We start from the raw sequence: 26360 nt of genomic DNA, 5'->3' as shown, positions 1-26360 counted from the left end.
GCAGATGTGCTGCGTTTTTTTGTTGACAAAGCACATTTGCATGCACAGGCTCTGCAAAAGCCAAGTTTTGCCAAGAAAAGCCCCTTGTGTAGACATGGCCATTATGTTTAGGCTGTATGTTCATTAGGAATGCTATCACAGTATAGTTGTAGCACTGCAGCGCTAATGCTATAGTGTAGATACTACTCTGACAGAAGCAGTTTTTCAACTGCCATAGTAAAACTGCCTCTACAAGAGGTGGAAACTAGTTTGACAGAAGAATTTGTCTGTCAGCCTGGGCTTAAGTTGTCTTAACTGTCTCTCAAGCAGTATGGCTAGGTTAGTGTAGACCAGCCCTTACTCACTTATTGTGCTACTATGACTTTAAAGAATCTCTCTGTTTAAAGTTATGCCAGTTGGCAAGTGGTCTGCCTTGGGTCTGGCATTTTTCAGGTGTGATGTACCTTAAAATAGTTTTAATGAGTGAAGATCAGGAAGTACACAATAGATTTACAGTCCTAAAATTGGAAGTGTATATTCTGGAAAACATGGCAGCAATACTGAGAGAAATTGCATTGTAACAGATTTTTAATGCCTGCTTTTATATGTCTTTTGAGAGGGGCTAGAAATGATGATCAGACACCTGTTCAGCAGGAGTGAATCTCATAATACCCACAGGCAGGTATGGAACGGGAGGAGAAATGGTCCAGGGCTGTGCTTTTCTGTGGAGGGGGTATACCTGGCGTGCAAGCCTTGGAACAGGTATGTGTGCAAGAAAGGATTCTGGCCTGGGAGAGGAGTGCTGGGGTGGTGGAGGGGGCACAAGGTCTGGGTGTTGGGGTGTCCGAGTCAGGCTCTGGCTCGGAGGAGCTTCCCTGAGCATCTTCTGGCCAGCAGCACTCTCAGGCAGGCTTCCCTGCCTGCCAGCAGCATGAGACCTGTCAAAGCAGCTGGCCGGTTCCATGTGGCATTCTGCACAGCTGCAGGGGGAGGCTTCATGCACCGCTCTCCACCACATCAAAATCTGTGAAGTCCCTCTTTTCTTCCCTCCTGACAATGGAGAGCGCCATTGGGAGCAGCCAGCTGCTTTGAGTGTTGTTGCTCTGTGCTGCCCTTGTGGGCTGTGGGCAGCATTAAAAGGCTTGGTGGGATGGATCTTGCCCACTTCTGGTCTAGGCCAGGGGTAGGCAAACTGGGAAGCATAAAATTTCAAAAGAGGGGTGCATCAGTTGGCTCCCCCTCCCATGGGGGCCCTATTTTGCCTCCCACAGCTTCTGTCTGGTCACCTGCCCTGTGCAGCTGTCTGCCTACCTTCCTGGCAGTCTCTGTGAGAGCCCCTTGTTTCAGTTTCCCCAGTGAGTCCAGACTTTATTTTGTTTTATTTTAAGTGCAATTATGTTGATCTATTGTTTGGTTCTTCTGTTACCTTTAAAGAACTGCCTGGGAGGGCTGGAAAAGTGAGGTGGGCGGACTCTTTAAACATCAGGGAGTTGTTTTTCTGTGTCTGTCTTCCCAGTTGGAGCATGGGTCAAGCTCTTGCAAAACAGCAAGGTAAAGTACTTCTAAGGTGGGAGGGCACTTTAAACAGAATGAATTTCCATTGGTTTGGATTTTATTAAACAGATTGTGGGGTCCTGGCTAATTGCAGGGACAAAAAGCGGGGCCCGGGGTAAAAAGTTTGCTCACCTCTGGTCGAGGCCCTGCTGAAGGCTCTGTATTCTGGCCAGCAGGTGTCTCAGTTTGTCATGCTCTCCCCGTCCTTGGCTGCTGGAAGGGTTTCCTTATTTCCCTCCTTGTAGCTTCAGAGCTTTCTGGCTGCTCAGCTAGCATCTGTGTGGGAGGGTTGTCTGCTTGTGCTACTCTTCTGCCAGTGTTCTGGCTGCTACAAGGGTCAGAGTTACCTTTTCTAATGATGATCCTATTTTCTTAGTCTGTTTGGTTTCTCCTTTTCCATGAGTAATTCCAGTATCACTCTTTACTGCTGCTTTGAGGCTTTTCAAGAAGGAGCAAAATGAAATTAAAATGATTCTTTCCATTAAAGTTTTGCTGTTGTCCCCAGGAATTTAGGGCTGGAGGGGGAGCGAGTGGGAGTTAGGGGTTGGATGGTCTGGCAATTACCAGGGCATCCCCCTCTAGCAACAGCTTCTGGTTGGATGATGGGACCAGGGGATCTGCATATGCTGTTGCCTACAGGCCCTGCTTCCACAACTTCCATTGGCAGCAGGGGCAGTACTTGGAGACACACCTCCTGGGGGTACAGGGAAGTGTTAGCAACCACACAGAGTGAGTGGACAGGAAGTGCAAGACTGGGGGTGCGGATTGTTTGAGCTGTAACCTGGGTCAGGAGTGCAGGAGAGGGAGGAGAGAGCTGCGGGTAGGAAGGGGCTGGGGTGTCAAATGCAGTCTCGGGCTGGGAAATGCTTGCTAGGTGGCTCCCAGCCAGCAGCCTAGCAGGAGCCTGGGGCAGGCTCCCCACCTTCTGTGCCCTGCACACTGCTCAAAGCAGGCAGCTGGGGGGCCCATGTGCTCTGCACACCGCATGGCCCTGGGCATGGGGCAGGCATTGCGTGTTGTGTGCGCTGCAAGCATGGCCCAGGCAACTACCATTAGCCAATTTCCAGCAAGGGGAGTTGCAAGGTTTTGTTGGGCGGGGGGGTGGGGAGGAGGAGGAAGAAGCGCACGTAGCTCCCCACTGTGTTTTGTGGCACACACAGCACATTGTCCCCGCAGTTAGCTTCTTTGAATGGTGTATGGGGGGCATGACAGGCAGAGAGCTTGTGCGAAGCGGAGCGCCTGCTGGGCTGTGGGACTGTGGCAGTGGCTCAGATCCAGGATTTTGGTGGGCTGGATGTGACTATGGGCTCCATTTTGCCCATCCCTGCACTTGCCAATTAGTGCAGTGCATAGGAGGGGTGCTTTGTACTCCAAAACAAATGTACTCTGTGACCTTGCTTTAGTGTCCAATGCTCTAAGGATCCAAAGGGTTCTGAGGGAAAAAATATGTGAACATGTAATTGAAAACTTATTGGGACACTTGGTTGCGATCCCCATATTTACACTACCCAACACTTTGTCTCAAGATTCTTGGGACCTCTACAGTGATCTTTATGGATTCCTGTTATCTTTACCTGACAACCTCTCACTGGTCCTTGTTATGCAATAGGCTTTTCATATTTGCAGAGGAATGCCTGTGGGCTGTGGAAGTGCTTTTTCTTTGTCCCATGTCATTTTGTTCAGCTTTTGCCAAGGTACAAGTTTAAAAAATTTCCATTTCCTATCTCTCTTATGTGCCTCAAAAATGGTGCTATGCCTAAAACTAATAATCAGAAAGGAGTACTTTAATTTCTAGGTTGATGGTGCCAGCACCACTGCTGCACACACTGTGTGAAGGAATACCGCTGAGCTTCTGGGGCAGCTGAAAGGAGAGGTTGGGATGTGTTCGGAGTGCAGTTTATTCCATACCGCAGTCACAGCACAAAAGCTTATTTCTCTTCATTCTTACCCCCCCACCCCCAACCCAAAAACCAACAGCCTGGCAGTGAGGAGGAAAGAGATGTGTAAAGCTTGGCTTCCTCCCTTTCTCCCTCTCCCCAATCCCACCATCTGTCTCCACTTTGAGATAACAGCCCTCTGCTGGTGCTATTTACCCAGTTTGTGACTGACTTTGTTTCGGGGCTTTTCTAGTTGCACGCAATATTTATTTGTACCCTTTTCTTTCTTATCCCCCATCTCCCCACATACCCATCCAATCCAGGAAATTACGTCCAAATAAAATACAGGGTCACTCGTTCCATTGCTAGGCTGAATGCATTGTCATCGCCGGTGCTCCTTGTAGACCTCTATTACCCCCTTTTTCCATCCATAATAAGTATCCAGTATGCCAACCACCCTCTTCTATTACAGTGAATTTCTGCAATCATGTCACCTTCTTTCTTATGACAGGGACGTTGCGTATCCTCTGATTTCCTCTTTCCCATTGAAAGTTCAGAAATGCCAGATTTGTTTCTCAGAGGAACTACAGTCTTTCTCCTTGTGGATATGCAGCGTATGATAGTCTGTTCTTGCATACTTGCATTCCTTTTTTTTCCCATGGGACTCTTGCCCCATTCAGTGGACAGAATACACATACAGTGGGGCAGACATAACTTGGTAAATGGGACCATGAATATGACATTTCAGCTACATCTACACTAGCCCCAAACTTCGAAGTGGCCACGCAAATGGCCATTTCGAAGTTTACTAATGAAGCGCTGAAATGCATATTCAGCGCCTCATTAGCATGTGAGTGGCCGCGGCACTTCAAAATTGACGCGCCTCGCTGCCACGCGGCTCGTCCCGTTGGGGCTCCTTTTTGAAAGGACCCCGCCTACTTCAAAGTCCCCTTATTCCCATGAGCTGATGGGAATAAGGGGACTTCGAAGTAGGTGGGGTCATTTAGAAAAGAAGCCTCGTCGGGGCGAGGCGCGTCAATTTCGAAGTGCTGCGGCCACTCACATGCTAATGAGGCGCTGAATATGCATTTCAGTGCTTCATTAGTAAACTTCGAAATGGCCATTTGCATGGCCATTTTGAAGTTTGGGGCTAGTGTAGACATGGCCTTCCTGATTTATCTGTACCTGATTTTGCCCTGTAAATGCTTTTTGAATATAGTTTGTGTTTCATTCATATATAGGAGAACGTGTGTATAAGGAAGCAGTGTTAAGGCAATTTTAATTTGTCACTTCTTTACTTTTGGTGTGGTTACTTTGGAATTTGAATTTTTTAACATAGCTCTTTCGTATAGAATTTCCTAATTTTTAAAAAAGGAAAATGAAAAAGAAAACATTTTACTGTGTGTCTCTATTCACTAGACTCATGTAGAGTGCAGCGTATCGTGCATGTGCAGTAAATGAGGTTGGAGCTCTTGTCAGATTAGATTTGCATGTTTCTCTGTCATGTGGAACAAAGGCCGCCTTTGGCATTCCTTTATTGTGCACCTCCACAGACCAAATTTCAGTGCCCCGCTGAGTGCAGGATGAACCTCTCTAGTCTGAGAGGTATCTGTGTTAGTCTGTATTCTGGGGGAGGGGGGGAAAGTCCTGTGGCCCCTTATAGAATAACAGATATTTTGGAGCACAAGCTTTTGTTGGCAACGACCCACTTCATCAGATGCAACAACTTCTTGTTGTTCTTTCTAGTCTGGCATCCTCAGGACAACTCCGCCATGAAGCCACTGAGAGCTCCATGCCAGTCCGAAGCCTGAAGAGAGTTACACCTAACATATATGCTATCCATTGGAACATGGAACATGCGAACACTGTGGGCAACTGGAAGATTAGAGCTGCTTCGGAAGTAAATGGAGAGATATCGATGTGATACACTTGGACTGGCAGAGATGCATTGGACAGGATCAGGAGAGAGATGCGGTTGTGAAGTCATTTGGTCAGGAAACAAAATGAAGCAGGAGTTGGATTCCTTCTTAGCAAAACAGCTAGAAAAGCATTATTAGGATACAAACCAGTGAGTGCAAGAATGATGGTCGTATGATTCGAAGCAAAATCGTTCAACATCTCAGTCATTCAGGGGTATGCACGCACATCGGACAGTACAGAGGAAGAGATTGAGCTATTTTATAAAGACTTGACAAAGACGGTGGAGGAGATACCAAAGAAAGATGTGTTGATCATCGGAGGAGATTGGAATGCAAAGGTTGGAACAGATAAGGAAGGTTGGGAGAGAGTCATGGGACGGTTTGGGTATGGAGAAAGAAACAAACGACGTCAGAAACTGTTAGAGTTTGCTACAGAGCATGAGGTGGTGATTTGCAACATGAGATTCCAGCAAAAGGACTGTAGGAGGTGGACATGGTGATGGAATGACAGGAAGTCCAAGAACATGATAGATATGATTTTGATAAGAAGAAGATGGATAACATCAGTACAGCAGTGTCGAACTTTCCAAGGAGCGGATATAGACTCAGAGGACAGTCTAGTGATTGCAAACATCAAGGTAAAACTCAAAAGAAAATGTAAGACACAGTTTAAGAAAAGAAGAGGTGTGATGAGGCTATGTGAGGAAGAAACAGGGAACGCATACAGAAGAGCGCTTGAAGAGAAGATGAAGAATATTGCCACAGAGAAAGACCTAGATAAGGGAGTCGCAGGGATGCCTCTTCTATAGCGATGGGTAATTGAGCAGACTGTTCCAGAAGAAGAAAAGATCAATAAGAAGTGGATAACCCAGAAGACACTGAAGTTGGTTCAAGAGAAAAGAGCATTGAAGATCAGAACAGATGTCTCTGAGATGGCAGAACAGCAATATAGGATGAAATGCAATGAGGTAAGGAAAGCAGCCAGAAAGGATAAGGAGAAATGGTTAGAGGAGCAATGTGAAGATATTGAGAGGTATTATGGTGAATGTAAGACCAGGGAGGAGTATAAGACAATTAGGAATATTAATAGGAAATGGCAACCAAAGCAGATGGCGATCAAAGATGAGAACGAAGAAGTGCTCATGAACATGGAGAAGATTGTGCAGTGATGGACGAGATATTGCACTGATCTATACAAAGCACAGTTGGACCTGAGTGTATTGGAGAGACTGATTGAAGAATTGAAAGAGGTCTTTTCCCTGAGCATCAGGAGTGAGATGGATATTTCAAAGGAGGAAGTAGAAAAAGCAGTGAAACGACTAAAGAACAACAAGAGCCCTGGCAATGATAAGATTACGGGAGAGATGATCAAGTATGGCGGAGAAAGCATGATTCAGGAAATACACCGACTACGTAATATAGCATGGAAAGAAGGGAAGGCACGTAAGGAACGGACAAGATCTGTGTTAGTGACAATACCCAAGAAAGGAAGTATATTGGAGTGCACGAACTACAGAATCATTGCCCTAATGAGTCATCTAGGTAAGGTGCTGATGATGATACTGACGGAGAGATTAAGATCGCAGATAGAAGAAAATATAGCAGACGAGCAAGCAGGGTTCCGAAAGATAGAAGTACCATACAGCAGTTATTGGCACTAAGACTGATAGCAGAGAAAGCTCGACGAGAGAACAAAAACGTATATGCTTGCTTCATCGATTTTTCAAAAGGCATTTGACAACATAGATCAGAAAGTGACTTGGGTGGTGTTGGAGTCATACAGAGTGGATAGGAGACTGATATGGTTGTTGAAAGATATAAATGATAATGCGGAGGCAGCGGTGAGAACATGTGGGGAGTTGGGATGTTGGTTTAAAACAAGTCGAGGTACAAGACAAGGAGATCCAATATCTCCAAGTATTTTCTTCGCACATCTGGAGAGAGCAATGTACAAGATCAAGGAAGAGGTAGAAGGGATATCTGTGCACTGGAAAAGAATTAACAACTTGAGGTTTGCGGATGATATAGTTACCATTGAGAAAGATGAGGAGAAGCTAGCGAAAATGGTGCGGGTGTTAAACGAAGAAGGAAAGCAGTATGGACTGGTTATGAACATGGGTAAAACAAAAACAATGGTATTTGGAGATAAGGAAATAGGAATGAAGATCAGTGTGGATGGTATTGAACTAGAAAATGTAGAGAAGTTCACATCTGGGGAGCAACATAACGTATGATCTAGATTGTAAGAAGGAAATAGCGACTAGAATAGCGAAAGCAAGAGCGAGTTTGAAGGCAATGGATAAGATCTCGAAAAGCAAAGCAATTAGCTTAAGAATGAAGCTGGTCATCTTGAAAACGTGTATTCAGCAGCATGTTGTATGGATGTGAGACATGAGTGTTAACAAAAGATTCAAAAAGAAGAATATTGACGTTCAAAAGGAGTTGTTATAGAAAGATTCTGAGAATAGGATGGATGCAGAAGGTCACCCATGAGGAATTATATAGGAAGATACAGCCAAAAGAGAACCTGCTGCAGAAGATTATAAAATGGAAGCTACAACTATTTGGACATATTTGCAGAATGAACAACGAACGGAAAATCAAGATCCTAGTTTTCGTCATAATGGATGGTTCAAATAGGAGAGGCAGACCCACAGAGAATGGATAGGTGATGTAGTAGATTGGTGTGGAGCTAGTCTACAGAAACTAAGCCACTCTGCACTGGATAGGGGAAGATGGAAGGAAATAGTGAGAGAGGCATCAGACACCAATGGGCGCTGATCCCACGGTTATTGATGATGATGGTCCTCAGGACCTGACTGATGTCAAATGAGAGAATTTATTGGACCACGGAAGGTCAGTATTGTCTAGCTAACTGTACTTGTGCATAACCAGTAAAATCCTGAGATGACAAACACAGACATTGACAGAGGAAGGAATTTTGAGAACCTTTGTTTTATTTGTTCAGTATGTGAATACAATAAGAATTAATCTTCTTATCAATAAACTAGGCAAATACAACTTAAATGGAGTTAGTATAAAGTGGGTGCATAAATGGCTTGATAACTGTTCTCCGAGAGTAGTTATTCATGGTTTGCAATCATGCTGGAAGGCCCTAACAAGTGAGGTTCTGCAGGGGTCTGTTTTGGGACCAGTTCTATTCAATATCTTCATCAACAATTGAGATATTGGCATAGAGAATACGCTTATTAAGTTTGCAGATGATACCACTCTGGGAGGGGTTGCAACTGCTTTGGAGGGTAGGATCGGAATTCAAAATGATCTGGGCAAACTGGAGAAATGTTCTGAGGTAAATAGGATGAAGTTTAATAAGGACAAATGCAGAGTACTCCACTTAGGAAGGAACAGTCAGCTTCATAAGTACAGAATGGGAAGCAACTGTTTAGGAAGGAGGATTTAGGGGTCATAGTGGACCACAAGCTAAATATGAGTCAACAGTGTGATGCTGTTGCAAAAAAAGCAAACATGATTTTGGGGTGCATTAACAGGAGTATTGAGAGCAAGACACAGGAAGTCATACTTCTGCTGTACTCAGCACTCATTAGGCCTCCATTGGACTATTGAGTCTAGTTCTGGGTACCACATTTCAAGAAAGAGGTGTAGAAATTGGAGACGGTCCAGAGAAGAGCAGCAAGAACGATTGAAGGTCTAGAGAACATGAGCTGTGAGGGAAGACTGAAAGAACTGAGCTTATTTAGTTTAGAAAAAGAAGACTCAGAGGGGACATGATAGCAGTTTTCAAGTACGTAAAAGAGTGTTACAAGGAGGAGGGAGAAAAAATGTTCTTCTTGGCCTCTGAGGGTAGGACAAGGAACAATAGGCTTAAACTGCAGCAAGGGAGGTTTAGGTTGGACATCAGGAAAAACTTCCTAACTGTAAGGGTGGTTAAACACTGGAATAAGTTACCTAGGGAGGTCATGGAATCTCTATCACTGGAGATACTTAAGAGCAGGTTAGATGGACAGCTATTGGGGATGGTCTAGTTGGTGCTTTGTCCTGCTGTGAGGTCAGTGGACTGGACTAGATGACCTCTCATGGTCCCTTCCAGTTCTAGTGTTATATGATTCTATTCTACGAAGGTTAAATCCATTTAAAACCCCTTTTGTAATGCAGCCATGGTGAATCCAGTTGTCACTTGACTTGTGAAAGGAACTAAGGACTCCTCATTATCTTTGTGTTTCCATCAACATCCATTGAGGTGTTAGTTGTTGAAAAAAGAGGTCACAAGATTTTTGAAAAGAAAAACATATTAAAAATAATTGCGCTTAAAAACAGCATGGCTATTTTGGTAATAGTCAAATACAGCAGTGTGAAACTCATGTGATTCTGGGCAGTTGCATCGCTCCATCAGAATTTTTTGAACAACAGTAAAACTGACCACAACCATGTCATTGTCACTTTGCTACTTCTTAGCTAAGTCTGGAAGAAAATTGAAAAATCAAGGGGGTTGGGGGGGTGGTAGAATAGTTAAGGATCTCCATCACCTCAGTAGCATATAAGAAAACAGGGGAAAGGGAGTAGCAGATACTTTTTTGAGGGTTTTGGGGTGAGGTGGAGAGAGCACTCTTTCTCTACAGGTGTTGGAAATGGCTGTACTGCTCTGAAGAGGTGAATTCCTCTTCTTCCCAGTAGCAGGAAGTTGGCAAGTGTCTAGCTTTCTGCACTACTGGATCTCATGGATGATAGAAGTTCCCCTCTCAAAAATCTTTCTTATAGGCCTGTTGTTGATGCTTAGTAAATTGTTAGAGCCCTGTGTACAATCTAAAGATGTGACATCATTTGTCCAATATAGTGCTAGAAAAATCAACATATTTGCAGCTTTTCTCTTTAAAGGCCATACATAGCTGGAAGGCATTGTAATACCAAGACTTTGAATATTCATGGTCAGTAAAATTTTTCTTTTGCATATCAGAATCGGTGGCTTTTTTGAATAATTCTTAAATTGATTAGCTATAATACAAAATTGTAGCTAGAAGCCATCTATTGTCTTCATGGTACATTTTTGGTATGTAACTTGTAGCTCTTATGTGTCACGTCCATTTTTAACTGTGATTGGTTAATGTAGTCTCTAATTGATCTTAACATATTTGTTGCCCTGAAATTTAGGAAAGCTGGGAAAACTAGTAGTTGGTATTTTAGTGCCAGGGGAAACAAGAACAACATCTGGAGATTTTAGGGGAAATAAGTGTTAAGGATGTACGCTCCCTGTCTTCTCTCTCTCTCTCTCTCTCTCTCTCTCTCTCTCTCTCTCTCTCTCTCATTCTACACAGGCCACTTCCTTTGGAAGTGGCATGCTAATACACAGAGTGAAAGATGCTAATGAGGCGTGGATGCAAATTCCCTGTGCCTCATTAGCATAACATCATGTGGTGTTCTACAAGTGTCCCTGTGGGTGCCCCACAATAGGTGTCGGGCTCGCCCCGGCACCGCAGATCGGAAACTTTCCAGCAGTTTCTCCCGGACCGCGCATGCGCCGGCGCGCACTGCTCCCTTGCGCGTCCCCGGCCATGTGCGTGATCCGGTCCCCACAGTTCCTTCTCAACCGCCATCGGCTGCAGACGGAATCCGCTCAGGCTACGGCCAGAGTCAGCTTAGTTAGAGTTTTTTTAGTGTAAACTGTTGGTTTTTTTCTTCCAAAAAAAAAAAAAGGAGAAAAAGAAGAAAGGACAAATAAATATATATATAAAAATAAAGATTTAGTAAAGAGAGAGGAGCGGAGAAGACGTGGGGACGTGAAGGCCAGTAGGCCTCTGGCCGCGGCGGGCAGCGGTCCGTGAAAGGGGAACAGGCACAAATCTAGTGCTAAGTACCCTATTAACAATTCAAAGACTCACCGCGATGTCCTCTTCAGGATTCAAAAAGTGAGAGTCCTGCCGCGAAGCTATGCTGGCCTCCGATGGGCATAGTCAATGCATTAGGTGCCTGGGGGAATCACATGTTACCCAGAAGTGTTCCCATTGTGCAAAGCTCACAGCCAGGGCCAGAAAAGACAGAGAAATGCAGCTGAAAATGCTGTTGTTTGATAAGGCCCTCCAGCCCGACATGCCGGAGAGGCCTCAATCGGAGGGACCCCGTGGGCTCCATAAAAGGAAGGCGGCTTCCCTCACTCCCTCGGTGCAGAAACGGAGGAAGCTTTCTACAGCCCGATCCCTGCCGGCGGTCACAGCGAGTGGAACGGGCGTAGCACACAGCCCCCAGCCGCAGATTCAAACACGCGGCAGCGCAGCAGTGCACGTGGCAGAGGCTGAGCCTCCAATTACTAAACAGCTGGCATGCGCAGCTCTCAGAGCGGCGGCCAGGCAAGCGCCAGAACCGGCAGCACCGCCACAAGTGGCACCGACCCCCGCAGCGCCAGCGGTGCAGGGCCAACAGGCACGCAGCCTGCAGGCACCGGAGGACGTTATCTGCGCGGCGCCGACAGCGGGGCCGAGATCCCCGGCACGGGAGGGGGCGGTGCCAGCCCCACAGGGGAGCGGTAAGGCGAGAGCAAAAATCCGGCACCGCAGCCCTTCTCTGGACAGGGCTGCAGTGCTACTCTCAACAAGCCCTCCCCTTATGCTGCGCACGCCACCCAGAAGACATGGGTCTCCTCCAGCCTACCCAGAGCCTCCTTCTCCGTTCCTCCAACCAGCGTCACCATGGCTTGGGCCACCTTCGCCTTTTCTGGGATTGGATCCCTTGGAGCACTATCACAAACCAGTTTCACCACTGTCTGAATCATCGCGGAGATCTTGCTCTCCCAGACACCGGGGGTACGCACCCCGAGAGTGGTCCAGGTCTCCATCCCAGGAACCGTGCCCGTACTGCCATGGTTGCTCTTACCATGCTGGGCACAGACACCCCAGGCATACACCTAGGGGCAGGTCCCCCCCGACCGTCCAATACCCCCGCGGACACACTCGGACGGGGACGGAAACACAGTTGTCTCAAGGGGAGTTGATTTTGGAACCCCGAGACTTTCCTTTGCAAGCCTCTAGCGAGCGGGTGTACCATCGACCGCAAGAACCTGAGAGTTCGAGGGAGGCCTACCCTAGTGGTTCTTCCTTGTCCTCCCCCGACGAGGCTACGGCCCCTGGGGACGTTGCTCCACCGGACGACCTCAAACAGTTTCAGGAGCTGTTTAAAAGGGTGGCTTTCACGCAAGGCATCCAAACAGCAGAGGTATAGGAGAAGCATCAGAAACTCCTCAAAAATCTGAGACCGCCGGCTTCATCCAAAATCGCTATCCCTCTTGACGAAGCCATCATGGAGTCAGCCACCACCATATGGCAGACCCCGGCTTCCACTCCACCTACAAACAAGAGAGTGGATAAGAAATACTTCGTCCCGGCGAAGGGCATGGAGTTCCTTTCTAGTCACCCACAACCAAATTCATTGGTGGTAGAATCGTCTCAGCAGAGATCAAAGTCTTCCCAGTACAAAGCCGGGGGTACGGACAGAGATGCCAAGAAGCTAGAGCTGTTCGGCAGAAAGGTATACTCCTCCTCCACCCTGCTGTTGAGAGTGGCAAATTATGCAGCACATCTAGCGAACCATAATTTCGACAATTACTCCAGGCTTACTTCTCTCATGGATTCGCTTCCGGAAGATAAGAAGCCGGTGCTGAAGGCGATTGTGCAAGAGGGCTATGCAGCTTCGAGGACAGGAGTCCAGATCACCCTGGACGTGGCAGACACGGTGGCACGCTCAACGGCTACAGCAGTGGTCATGCGCAGGGAATCCTGGCTTCAGACATCTGGTATCCCGAGGGATCTGCAGGCGAAGATTGTTGATCTCCCCTTTTGACACGCAGAAGTTGTTTGCAGATTCAACTGATTCGATCCTTCACTCCAGTAAGGACTCAAGAGCTACACTCAGAACCCTGGGTATTTATACCCCTCCATACAGGAAGAAAAAGTATTACCCTCAACAAAGACGATACCCGTACCAACCGCAGCGTGCTCAGTACCAACGGGGCTACGACCAAGGGCGACATCAACAGCAGCAACAGTATAGAACTCCTAGGCAACGTTCCCAACAAAGCCGTGCATCCTCAGGGCAGGCCCAAAGGCAACAAGTTTGACGGGCAGGTCGAGGGCTGCACTATCACTACCATCGCACAATGCCATCTCCAGCTCTAATGTTCCATCATCGCCTCCGACCGTTCCACCCCCAATGGCAAAAGATCACCACAGACAAATGGGTACTGGAGATCATAGCCACGGGTTATGCGATCCTCTTCCAGTCGCTCCCATCGCTGAAACCTCCGCCCAGGCGCCACCTCAGGGATGCTTCCCACGAGGCGAGACTCAAACAGGAGGTGGACCACCTTATGTTCATTGGGGCGGTGGAAAGAGTGCCGGAGCGATTCCAGGGGAAAGGTTTTTATTCACGATACTTCCTTACAGAGAAGAAAACAGGAGGCTGGAGGCCCATCTTAGATCTTCGGGGCCTCAACCGGTACTTGCGCAAACAACGTTTTCGGATGATCACAGTCACTTCTATACTCACGGCACTGGACGATGGAGATTGGTTTGCAGCCCTCGACTTACAATATGCATATTTTCATATAACGATCCACCCGCCACACAGACGCTTTCTCCGTTTTATGGTCAGCAAGGAGCATTTCCAATACAAGGTTCTTCCGTTCGGCCTCTCCTCGGCCCCCAGAGTCTTTACCAAAACCCTGGCAGTGGTGTCAGCCTACGTGCACAGACAAGGGGTATTTATATTCCCATATCTGGACGACTGCCTACTGAAAGGGGCCTCGAAGGCAGAGGTACTACGCATGATACGCCTAACAGCAGACATGTTTTCTTCGCTGGGCCTGGTCATCAACCTCGCAAAGTCCAAGACCGACCCCGCACAAGACATAGAGTTCATAGGGGCACGTATAAACTCTATTACAGCAAGGGTCTATCTACCCGACGCCTGCTTTCGTGCCATCAGTTCGCTGGTGCAAGTCATTACATACAGCCCCACGGTGCCAGTCTTAACGTGCTTGCAGCTGCTAGGCCACATGGTGGAGGCAACGTTTGTGGTGCAGAATGCGAGATTGCATATGCGCAGCCTGCAACATTGGCTGGCGAGCGTCTACAAGCCAGCATCCCATGCTGTCCGCAGTGTGGTGTTGCCCACGACAGAGGTGCACAGATCCCTGCAGTGGTGGGTAAACCCCAAGAACATGCTGACAGGTGTACCCTTTCACCAAACACAAATCTCTCTTTTTCTCACTACAGACGCTTCCCACATAAGATGGGGAGCTCACATCGGTGACAAAGTGACGCAAGGACTATGGTCCCCTACGGAACAGTCACTGCACATAAATATACTGGAGCTCAGAGCAGTGTTCAACGCTTGCAAACACTTTCGAGACCACATACAAGGCAAAGTAGTCGGGATCAATACAGACAATACCTCCACCATGTTTTATGTAAATCGACAAGGAGGAGCTCGATCCCGTGCCCTATGTGTGGAAGCAGTCCGGCTGTGGAACTGGTGCATCACCAATAATATAACGTTGAAAACCTTGTATTTGCCGGGCGCTCACAACGTGAAAGCAGACCAGCTGAGCAGGCGCTTTGCACTCACACACGAATGGCAGATCCGTTCCGATCTGCTACGACCGATCTTTCACACATGGGGGTTTCCTCAGATAGATCTGTTTGCCACTCAGCACAACAAGAAGTGCCCCCAGTACTGCTCCAGGGCAGGATTGGGGCGGGGGTCCCTGGGGGACGCATTCGCGATTTCATGGAAGGGCCCCCTACTTTACGCGTTTCCCCCCACAGTGCTCATCCACAAGGTCTTGCAGAAAGCCAGAAGGGAGAGAGCCCGCATGATTCTAGTAGTCCCAACGTGGGATCGACAGCAATGGTTCCCCTTGCTTCTGCGCATGTCAGACCGCCCACCGCTCCCCCTTCCGGTGGCACCAGACCTACTCACGCAGGCCCAGGGGTCCATAGTGCACCCACACCCTCAAGGCCTGCGCCTACAAGCATGGCTAATCTATGGCTCAGCTCCCTAGAGAGCACAGGTACGGAGGGAGTACAGCAAGTCCTGGAGAGTAGCCGAAGGACCTCCACCAGGAAGACCTACAAGCAGAAATGGACTCGATTCACTGCATGGTGTTCTGCCAAGCAGTTAGCTCCCCTTGATGTTCCTATAACTGTAATATCAGAATATTTACTGGACCTCAAGAGGGGCGGGCTTTCCCTATCCTCGCTAAAGGTCCACCTTGCCGCTATATCTGCTTTTCGGCATGAAGAGGAGGGGCCCACAGTATTTGCCCATCCTATTGTTACCAGGTTCCTGAAGGGGCTGGTAAACCTGTACCCCCCTCGGAAACCGCTTCCACCATTGTGGAACTTGGACCTGGTGCTCAGTGCGCTAATGGGCCCACCTTTTGAGCCATAGTTCCCCTACGTCTCCTTACAATAAAAACAACCTTCCTCCTTGCAATCACGTCAGCTCACAGGGTGAGCAAGCTCGCAGCAGTTATGGCAATGCCTCCCTGCACAGTATTCTCAAAGGAGGCGGTAACCTTATGGCTGCACCCGGCCTTTGTTCCAAAAGTTTATTCAGAGTTCCACCTTAACAAACCTATAGTTTTCCCCTCGTTTTACCCGAAGCCTCACAGCTCCGGCAAGGAGGCACGCCTACATCTCCTGGACGTGAGGAGGGCGTTGGCCTTCTACATAGACAGAACTAAGTCCTTCCGGAAAACGGACAGGCTTCTAGTCTCTCTCGCCCCCAGGTCGAAAGGAGAGGGTCTCTCTTCACAGAGGATCTCAAAGCACATTGTGTCCTGTATAAAAATGTGCTACGAACTTCAAAAGACTCCTTTGCTGGCCCTGCCTAGGGCTCACTCCACCAGGGCGGTGGCAGCGTCAACAGCCTTCTTCAAGGGCATCACGTTAAAAGACATCTGTAGAGTGGCGACCTGGTCATCCTATGACACCTTTGCCAAGCATTATGCTCTGCACCGGGTATTCGAAGAGGATACCCGTCTGTCGACTGCAGTCCTTTCAGGGGCAAGCTGCACATAAACTGATTACCCGCCTCCTTACTTGGGTTACTGCTGGGTAGTCGCCTATTGTGGAGCACCCACGGGGACACTTGTAGAAGAAAGAGAAGTTTACTCACCGCAGTAACGATGGTTCTTCGAGATGTGTCCCCGTGGGTGCTCCACCACTCCCCCATCCTCCCTGCTTCGGATCTCTGTTTAGTGTTTTTCAGGAGCATCCGAGGTGGTTGGTCAAGGAACTGGAGGGGACTGGATTGCGCACGTGGCCGGGGACGTGCAAGGGAGCGGCGCGCGCCGGCGCATGCGCGGTCCAGGAGAAACTGCTGGAAAGTTCCCGGTCTGCGGTGCTGGGGCGAGCCGACACCTATTGTGGAGTACCCATGGGGACGCATCTTGAAGAACCATTGTTACTACGGTGAGTAACTTCTCTATTTGGAGTCCGGAGGACTGTTCTTCTGGACTTCAAAATGCCGTGCAGAAGCATGGGCCCCGGGGGGCTTCCGGAAGGAAGTCCTCCTTCTGGAGGCCCCTTCTTCCCAAAAATGTCTGCTGTATGGTACTTCTGTCTTTCTTGAATCCCACTTGCTCATCCGTGAGATGTTCTTCTATCTATGATCTCAGTCTCTCTGTCAGTATCATCTTTCTACTTCTTCCTTTGAAAGGTTTGTCTCACTGTCTATGTTTGGCTTTTCGTTCTTTGATTAGTCTCTCTGAGATACTTGGGTCCAACTGTGCTTTGTACAGATTGGTGCAGCATCTTGTCCATCACGGCACAACCTTCTCCTTGTTCACAAGCACTTTGTCATTCTTGTCTTTGATTGCCATCTGCTTCAGCTGCCACTTGCTATTAATATTCTTAATCATTTTATACACCTTACTGGTCTTACACATGCCGTAATACCTCTCTGTATCTTCATCCTGCTCCTCTAACCATTTCACCTTCTCCATTCTGGCTGCTTTCCTTACCTCATAGCATTTCATTCTATATTGCTGTTCCGCCATCTCAGAAACATCCCTTCTGATCTTCAGTACTCTCTTCTCTCAGACCAACTTTAGTATCTCTTGCATAATCTGCTTCTTAGTGATCTTCTCTTCTTCCGGAACTGTCTGCTCAATTGCCTTTTCTATCACCGTGGCTATCCCTTCAACTCTCTTGTCTATATGTTTCTCTGTGCCTGCATTCCTGATCTTCTCTTCAAGTTCTGCTCTGTATTCATTCCCTTTTACTTCCTCACCTGGCCTCGCCATGTCTCTTCATTTCTTGAGCTGTCCTAATACTTTTTCTTGATCAGCACATAGTCATTCATCTGATCAACCCTCTTCATTTATCAAGGCTTGGGACTGGCATGGAACCCCTAGAGGCTTCATGTTGCAGTTAGTCGAATATGTGCATGCTAGGAAACTTTTTCAGTAGTGCCTTAATCCTGGTAATTTTAAATGGGATTTGAGCTCCGTACTTAACTGTTTTTTTTTGAAAATTTAGAACCCTTTGACTGAAACATCTGGGATGCCTCTCTATTTTTTGGCAATCTTTGATGGAGAGGGTTGTTTGGTATTTGACAGAGAATTCAAAATGAGAATGTACACTGATTGTACTTTATAAATCATAAGTAAAACAGGAAAATATGATATGTGAACACATTTGTAATGTGTTTTAACCTAAACAGTTGTTAGTAGGCAAGGTATAATTATGTAAAATGTTCTGTTTAGACTACCAAGTGCCACTCATGTGCATCAAACTAGAGCTGTAAACTTGTGAGAGAAGGCCATGTGCATGGGTGTCCAGTTCCATCTTTTAGTTTAAACTTAATCCTAGAATGAAATGTTACTGAACATGAATATTTGAAGACTTGGTATTAGTCTCATGTGCGCACACATTCTATGCAGTGTTTCCTATGGAACATCAGCTGAAATGAATGGGATGCTGACATGAGGTGAAAGGGGGCATGTGTGAATGGGGGTGCACCATCTCTGTTATGGGTGGAGAGAATGGGGGACTCTGGCATGGTGGGAGAAAGATTAAATAGGGTTCATATGAGCCACTAGCATGAGGTGGCAGGCAGGAGTTGGGCACATACAGGCAGCGTCATGATGGAAGGGGGGTTGCTGGGAGTGCCTGAAATAGAAGAAGATGGAGGAAGGCTGGCTCATAGACTATGTGTAGGTGGGGTGAAATAAAGGAGCCCTTAATGTAGGTAGTGAGTTCAGGCTACAGAAGCAATAAAGTGTTTGACCACGTAGGTACCCAAGGTAGAAGATGCTTAGGATGCAAGTATTGGCAACCCTTTTCTTGTAACCTGAAAGAACTATAGATGAAAAGAAATGTCTTTATTAAAGGTTGTAATCTGGAGGATGGCATGTCTCTAAGCATGCCTGAATACCATGCCAAGTAGAGCGATTCACTAGTGACCCACAAGGAGGACTGCCATTTGCAGTATGGAATCCCCAGCACCACTGGTAGTTTCTGGGATTTCCTTTGCTTGTCTAAGTCAGGGGTCAGCAACCTTTTCCAGGTGGAGTGCTGAAATTTGACCTTTTGATCTCTCTATGCCACCTGAGTGCTGGTGATACTTTTTAAAGTCACTAATAGTTCTACTTAAAACAGCTTCATTCATCCATAAATTAAGATGTAGAGCTTTTCCATCACAGTCTTTAAATCTCCGTCTGGCTGTTTTTTTTTTTTAAATATCTAAAAATGTCTGGGATTTTAATACTGGTTGAATGTCTGTTATCTTGGATTTTCTGGTCCAGCAACATCTGCACTCAGCCAGTCTGGCAAGCAGCCCAAAAGTCTGGGAGTGGAGCTGCCGGTGGCCCTGGGTGAGGAGCTCCAGAAACCTGGGGCACAGAGCTGCTGCCAGCCCTGGGTAGGAGGCCACTGCCAGCTGGGGGAGGGGGCAGCAACAACGCTGTAGGAAGATGTATCCCTATGTCACCCAGCCTGTTTCCTGCCTGCTCCTCTTGCCCAGAGCATCCCACCCTGCTCCTACATGCCCTCTTGCTCTGACCGTCCCTCTTGCACCCTGCTCCTGCCCAGACCCCCCACCCTCAGCCTGTTCCTGCTCCTCCCTTCCTCCCTCCCAGACTTCTCACCTCCACCCTGCTTCTGACCAGCCCCCACTGCTGCACCTTATCTCCCACCAGATCTCCAAACCCCAGCCCATTCCTGCACCCACCTTTAACCCGCTTCTGCTCCCTCCCTCCCACAGTCTGCAAACATCCCCCACCCCAGCTTGCTCCTGCACCCTCCCTCCTGGTCAGAATTCCCATCCCTGCCCGAGGGGGAGGAGAGAAGCACCCTGACAGGTTCTGCAGGGTTCCATGATGGGGGCTTTGGCCCCAGACATGCAGTGGGGTCTCAGGGGGGCCTCTGACCCAAGGCCTGTGCTGCCAAAGGCTCTGACCCCAGCACCATGGCAGGGGCCTGTGCAGCAGGGTCTGCTGCAGCAGGGCTCTGGCCGTAGCCCTGCACCATGACAGGGACTCCGGAGGTGCTGCTGCACCAGCTCAGTGCTGACATGGAGGCCTTTGCAGCATGGCCTCCAGCCCCAGCCCTGTCCTCCAGCCCCCTCCTGTGCTGCATGGGGGAAGGAGGGCAGGGCAGAGCTCCCGCCCTGTGCCATCAGTAGCGCGCACACTGGGGTTGACAACTCCTGGTCTAAGTACTGGCTCTGCTTAGTTTATAAAATCTGACCATGTTGCAGGCTAGTGATATATGACGACAAGCCCATAACAGAGATTTCCAGTAATCTTAGGAAAAATACTTCAGAGAATCTGCGAGACATAAGTGTAAACTGGAGAAAAACTTGGTGCACGTAACAAAATTCATTTCACATATGGGTGGTGTGTGGTGGGGCTAGGACTAAGGGAGTGTGGGAGGAGTGTGGAAGGAGGCTTAGGGCTGGGACAGAGGTTTGGGGTGGAAGGGCTCTGGCTGTGGGTGTGAGCTCTGGAGTGAGTCTGTGGATGAGGGGTGCAGGAGAAGGCACTTTGGGGCTGCAACAGGGGAGAGGACTCCCCCTAGCCCTCTCACAGCAGCAGTGCGGGACTGGGGTTGGACCAGGGGAGGGGTGCTGCAGCAGGTCTGGGATTTGGAGAGTGACATTTTTCCCTGTCACATTCTTGAGTGCCTGCATGGCGCTTAATAATCGGCCATGTGGCTGCACAGCTTAGAAGGAATTTAAAATGGGACTGGGACAGGTTGGATGTGATAGGACTTGGTAACTATAGGCAGAAGGGTATTGGCTCACTAGAGAACACTCTCGTTCAGCTCCTGAAATGAAACCCCATACTTGAGTTTCACTTTTCTTCTGCTGTCAGTAAATATCTGTGAAACCCCCTAGCAAAATATCTTGTTCCCCTGCTTGTGCTATTAGTTATTCTGTTAACTCAAGTGACAGAGTGTCCAAAGTTTTCAGCCCTGCTGATGACCCATATAGGTGTGAGTGTGAAGCCGCATGATTTGAATATATTTTTCTAGTTTGCTCTTTAAAAATCTCAGAAATCAAACACACAACCTCTTTCCTTCCACATCCTCTCTGTCATTAACAGAACATTATTAAAGTTGCAAAGTTGAGCGTACACAAGTTAGGAAATGCCAGAATTATGGTTTGTGTAACTTTAATTCATCCCCTTCTGTATATGTATTTTGATGTGGTCTTTACATGATTTCATACTGTTTTTTCCACAGGATCCTGGTCTCAGTCAGTGCAGAGGATGGACCTGCTCTGGGGATGAATCAAGGTAGTAAAGTGATGGAGGCTGTTTGTTGGAATCCTGCTTTGTTAGCGGCAGAAGTTGGAAGATGTGATAGTGAACTAGCAGGAAATTGCTTAAAGTGAGAGGATGGTCTCATGTAGGCAGTGAAATAAGCTCTTATGGCTGCAGCTGACATCGTTGAGAGCAGCTGGTTTTTAAACTTACATAAAGCTGAACACACTGAAATAATCACTCCTTAGACTTCTAAAGCTGGGTACCCAAAATTAGCGCAAACTTTTGACTGTGTCACTTCTCTGTCAGTAAAAGGAAGATAATGCCACACAGTAACTATCAGTTCTTTGAGATGTGTGCTCGTGTATTCCAGTGTAGGTGTGCGCGCACACATGTGCCGAATTGCTGGAAGTCTTTTTCCCCTAACCAGTTGCCATCAGGTCTGTGTGGCGCTCCCTGGAGTGACATCAATATGGTGACCAGTTTCAGAGACCCCCAAGAGACACACGCTTGAGTTGCATATATCTTGGGTTCATGTGACTCTGAGTGGTGGGGAAACTGACCAGCACTGCTGCGCTGGTCAGTTTCCCGCTTCTGTCCAGGGCAGCAGCCCAGTCTGCTGCGGCCCCTGACAGGAGAGGTTTCCTCACTCCTGTCAGGGTTGGCAGCTGCTCCTGTCAGTGGTGGCAGCCTAGAGTCAAGGCTCTCAGCTGCCACCACTGACAGGAGAGGGGGAAACTGATGAGGACAGCTGCCCTCCTGAGTTTCCTGGCTCCCCCAAGTTGTGTGCGAAATTTGACTTCCCTGGGGGTTGCAAGAACACAACCCCCATGTAAGTTGGGAATCTACTGTATATACACCGCCTGACCTGCTCCCTGCTCAGTACTTTCTCGCTGCTATGACGGTTGTCAGTACTCCCTGTTGCTCATGCAAGCAGCTTTTGCTGGTAGCCTACTTATCTGTAACTAGTTAACAGTTGTTTATAGTTCATTAGTTAGATAGTTGGTGATGTTAATTGTGTAGATTGTTGTTGGGCCCGAATTGGGAGGCTGGTTCCCCCCTCAGCCCTGGCACTGAAGGACAAGGCACAGTGCCTGAAAATTGTCTTAAGAAAGCTGTGCTTCAGCCAGAGCGATTGCCATTGGCGATGGAGTGCAGCATCCTCAGTGTGGAGCGCACTGGCATCAAATGTGACATTGGCACCAGTAAGGGACAGAGGGGCCCAGCATTGGGCTGACGGGCTGGCACTGCCCTTCAGGAGAGACAGATTGCAGTCCCCAGTACCGCATAAACGGAAGAAGCAAAACAGAGACTGAGTGCCGAGAAGGAGGGATGAGTCCAAGACGCCGGCAGGGGCATGCTTTGGCCATGCATTGACGCCAGCCTGAAGATCCAGCCCTTGCTCGCCAGAGATGCCTTTGACACTGGAGGTGTTCCAGGTGGCACAGTCTCCTGAGGATTATGGCACCTTTCTCACCACTAAGGACTTCGGTGTCACTGGGGCACATGTGGAGCTGGCCCCTCTCATGTGGCAAGCCGGCTATGCTGGCACCATCTTTGATGCCTTCTGCCTAGATGACGACTGTGCTGCCCCGTCAGTGCTGAGGCAGGTGCCTGTGGGTCAGGTGCCTCGCTGGTCCTTGGCATCGGAAGCATCAGGATCGGAGTCGGACTTCTACTTTTGTGGATCGGACAGGAACAGGAGTGGCCGTTCCTCATCTTGTGGCCCTTTTTGATCTCCGTGGGAGTTCCACAAGTCCCAAGGTCAATTTCTTATACTGCACTTTGGAACCTCATTGCTGCTGGCAGCATTGGAGGCTTCCCTGGTATTGCGTGTAGCACCTTCAGCTGCATTGGGAGTGCCACTGTGGGAGGCATCAACAGACTAACTGCCTCCATGAGACAGACTAGTCTCGGTGCTGTCCCTTGCTGTGGTACCAATCTCAGCAGAGCTGGTGCCAGCTCTGGCTTCATGGGTACCAATACCTCCAGCATCGATGCCGTATACATGGGCCCCATTGGTGCCGGTAACGTGAACGGCCCCGCCGTCTCTCATGGGAGCATTGTCGTAGGCTCTGCCTCCTCCATGGTGCCGGTGACTCAATTGTTTTCCCCATCCTTGGCGGCTGGTGTGGACCCTTCAGGGACTGTGGACTGGGGTTTGGGGCAGTCTGGCACCTCCTCATTGTCCTCCCCAGATGGGGCACTGGTGAGTTCCTCTGCTTCTCTGGTATTAGAGGGTGGTTGAGTTCTGCAGCAGCTCCTTGTCACAGTTGCCCAGAACTTGAGCATCCATGCTGAGGAGGTCAAAGACAAAGTGGGCCCTATGACAGACATTGTATCACCCATGGGACCATCTAGAGTGGCCTTATGTATTATAAAGATGATTGCCCAAACAGCCAAAACTGTGGCAGATGCCAGCATCTGCCCAGCCAGCTGCCAGGAAAAATGAGAAGCAGTGTTTTTATCCCCTCCGAGGGGAAGAAGCACCTGTTCACCCACACATCTCCTCACTCCTTGGTTGTTGATGCAGCCAATCACAGGGATTGGCAAGGTTTTCAGGGACCTTCTCCCAAAAATAGAGAAGCCAAGAAATTTTACTTTTACGTAGGAGAGGTTTATTCTGCAGGGGGTTTACAGTTACATATAGCAAACCAGCAGGCTCTGGTGAGCAGGTACTCTTTTAATCTACTTTCTTTGCTGTTTAAATTCACAGAACTCGTGCCTCCAGATGCTAAACAGTAATTTCCAGCAGTATGGGAGGAAAATAAACTTATTTTCTCATGCAGCCCTCCAACCCTGGATGCTGCTGCTGCAGCGATATGGGTTGTGGCATCAGGGGTAGCCATGTGGCATGGTTTCAGGTTTCCAGCCTACCCTAGGAGGGGCAACAGATGATACAGAATCTCCCTTTTGAGGGACCCACTTTGTTTTCCAAGAAAATGGACAAGAGGCAGTAGCCTCAAGGACTGAGGGGTGACCCTAAGGTCTTTGGGGCTCTACACTCCTGTGACCCAGTGCAGGTGCTTTAGCCCCTTCCCTCCTCCTGGACAGTTCCAACATCAACAGTCTAGAGACCATAATAGGAGATGGGGTCGCAGTGGCAGGAAGTGCTCCAGCCAACTTGGCCAGGGTCAGGGACAACAGCAGCCCCCTCCAGGGCCGAAATGGAACTCTTGAAGGTGCGGTCAGGAGCACCGAACCACACCCCACCTGGGAGCCAGCAAATCTCTTAAAGTAGGGTCTTGACATTTGCGAGTGCCACATTCACAAATTCAGTTATTTGCTAGTGGCCTCACTTTCCTGGGGCTCCAGGGCTGGGAGCGCTGGCAGCTGCCACCGCTTCCCTGGTGCTCCTAGCCTCCTCCACCCATGTTTGTAAAAAATTCACAAGGGTTCTAAACACAGAACGGTCACGAATATTGAGACCCTACTGTAGCTTCATTTCACCTATCCCCTTTCTACCCTGTTTGGTGCTTTATAACATCAGACCAGTGTGCCCTGCACATGGTGGAAAGGGGATATGCCGTCCAATTCCATTCTTACCCCCTTACCATCTTACTTCCCATCCCTCTTCAGGGACCCCCTCACAAGAACCTACTTGGCCAGGAGATTCAATCCCTTCTCTATTGCACCTCATTCAAGGAGATTCTCCCACAGGTCAGGGGTTCTATTCCTGCTGTTTCTTAATTCCAAAATCCAAGGAGGTCTGAGACCAATCATGGACCTGCAAGGCCTGAACAAGTTTGTAAAAGAGATCAGGTTTCCCATGGTCTCCCTGGGACTTATCGTTTTCTTGCTGGATCAAGGGGACTGGTTTGCTGCTCTCAACTTACAGAATGCATGCTTTCGTATTGCAACAGCTCTCCTCACAGGAGGTTCCTGAGGTTTATGGTGATTGGAATACATCAGTTCACAGTACTCCCGTTCGATATGTCGATGGCTCCAAGTTTTCACCAAGTGCATGGCGGGGTGGCAGCCTTCCTCTGCAGGCACAGGGTGCTGTTGTTCCCATACCTGGATGACTGGTTGGTGAAAGGGAGCTCACAGGCTCAAGTTCAACAGTCTTGATCTATTGGTACATGAGACAAAATCGATGCTGGTTCTTATGCAAAGGATAGAGTTCATGGGGGCTCTCCTTGACTTGGTGCTTGCCAGGGCCTCCCTGCTGGAAAGCATGTTTCAGGCTATGGCCAGCATCATAAACAACCTGATCAGATTCCCCACCATGATGACTAGAAGCTGCATGAGCCTTCTTGGACAGATGGTGGCACGTATGTTCGTGGAAGAACGTGCCATACTTCGCCCCTGCTCTGTGCAGTTGTAGCTTACTTCCGTGTACTGCTGTGAGGGACAACATGGATGTTAGTAACATTGCCACAGCAGGTACTGCAGATCCTGTACTGTTGACAGGACACTCCAGCAGTGTGTGCAGGGGTTCCTTTCAGACCTTTGCAACCTTCCCTGTCCCTGGTAACCAATGCGTCAGACTTAGGCTGGGGAGGCGCATCTGGGAGAGCGCCGGACTCAGGCTCTCTGGGACATGGCAGACCTCAAGCTCCACATCAACGTGAGGGAGCTCAGGGCAATCAGATTGTCATGCAAGGTATTTTGGGACAATCTGGAGGGGCATCGCATGTCAGTGAGTACGGACAACACAACTGCAATGTGTATCAGCAGACCAGGGGTGCATTCTCCTCTTCACTGTGTCACGAGGCCCTCAGGCTTTGGGAGTTTTGCATTCAACACCAAATTCTCCTACAAGCTCACTACTTACCAGGGATCCACAATACCATAATGGATCACCTCAGTAGGTCATTCGTGAACCATACGTAGTCCATTCACCTGAATGTGCTGCTGTCAATTTTCTAAATGTGGAGCTGTTCACAGGCGGACCTATTTACCACACACCTCAGTGCAAAGTTCCAGACGTTTTGTTCTTACTGGAACCGGAGCACAGGGTCTTGGGCGGACACGTTCAGCGTTTCTTGGGCAGGCACACTCCTGTACGTGTTCCCTCCAGTTCCCTTTGTCTACAAGGTCCTCCAAGTTTGGTCAGATCAGGCCTTAGTGAGGTGGCCCTGGCATGGGCAGGGCAGCATTGGTACTCTTAGACCTGTCAGTGCGCAACCCAGTAACTCTCTTGTTAAGCTTGGACCAGTTGACTTAGGACAAGGGGCAGCTATAGGACCCCAACATCCTGTTCCTTCATCTCATGGCATGGAAGCTTCATGTCTGAGTGCCATGGAACTTTCTTGCTCAGAACTGGTGAAGGAGGTATTTCTGACCGGCAGG

At 48.6% G+C, this 26360-nt stretch overlaps 1 protein-coding gene across 3 annotated transcripts in view; it reads left to right on the top strand.

Annotated features, from left to right (window-relative positions):
- Positions 1-26360, top strand: part of RAF1 (Raf-1 proto-oncogene, serine/threonine kinase) — a 137964-nt gene that overhangs the window by 34965 nt on the left and 76639 nt on the right. For all 3 annotated transcript variants that reach the window (XM_075006115.1, XM_075006113.1, XM_075006114.1), the window contains exon 2: positions 21046-21098. The gene's annotated coding sequence lies outside the window, so the exon portion shown is untranslated. The remainder of the gene's footprint in view (positions 1-21045; positions 21099-26360) is intronic.

Source organism: Carettochelys insculpta, chromosome 11, assembly GCF_033958435.1.
Source record: "Carettochelys insculpta isolate YL-2023 chromosome 11, ASM3395843v1, whole genome shotgun sequence".
Classification (NCBI taxonomy): domain Eukaryota; kingdom Metazoa; phylum Chordata; order Testudines; family Carettochelyidae; genus Carettochelys; species Carettochelys insculpta.
This window is presented reverse-complemented; position numbering and strand designations above follow the sequence as displayed.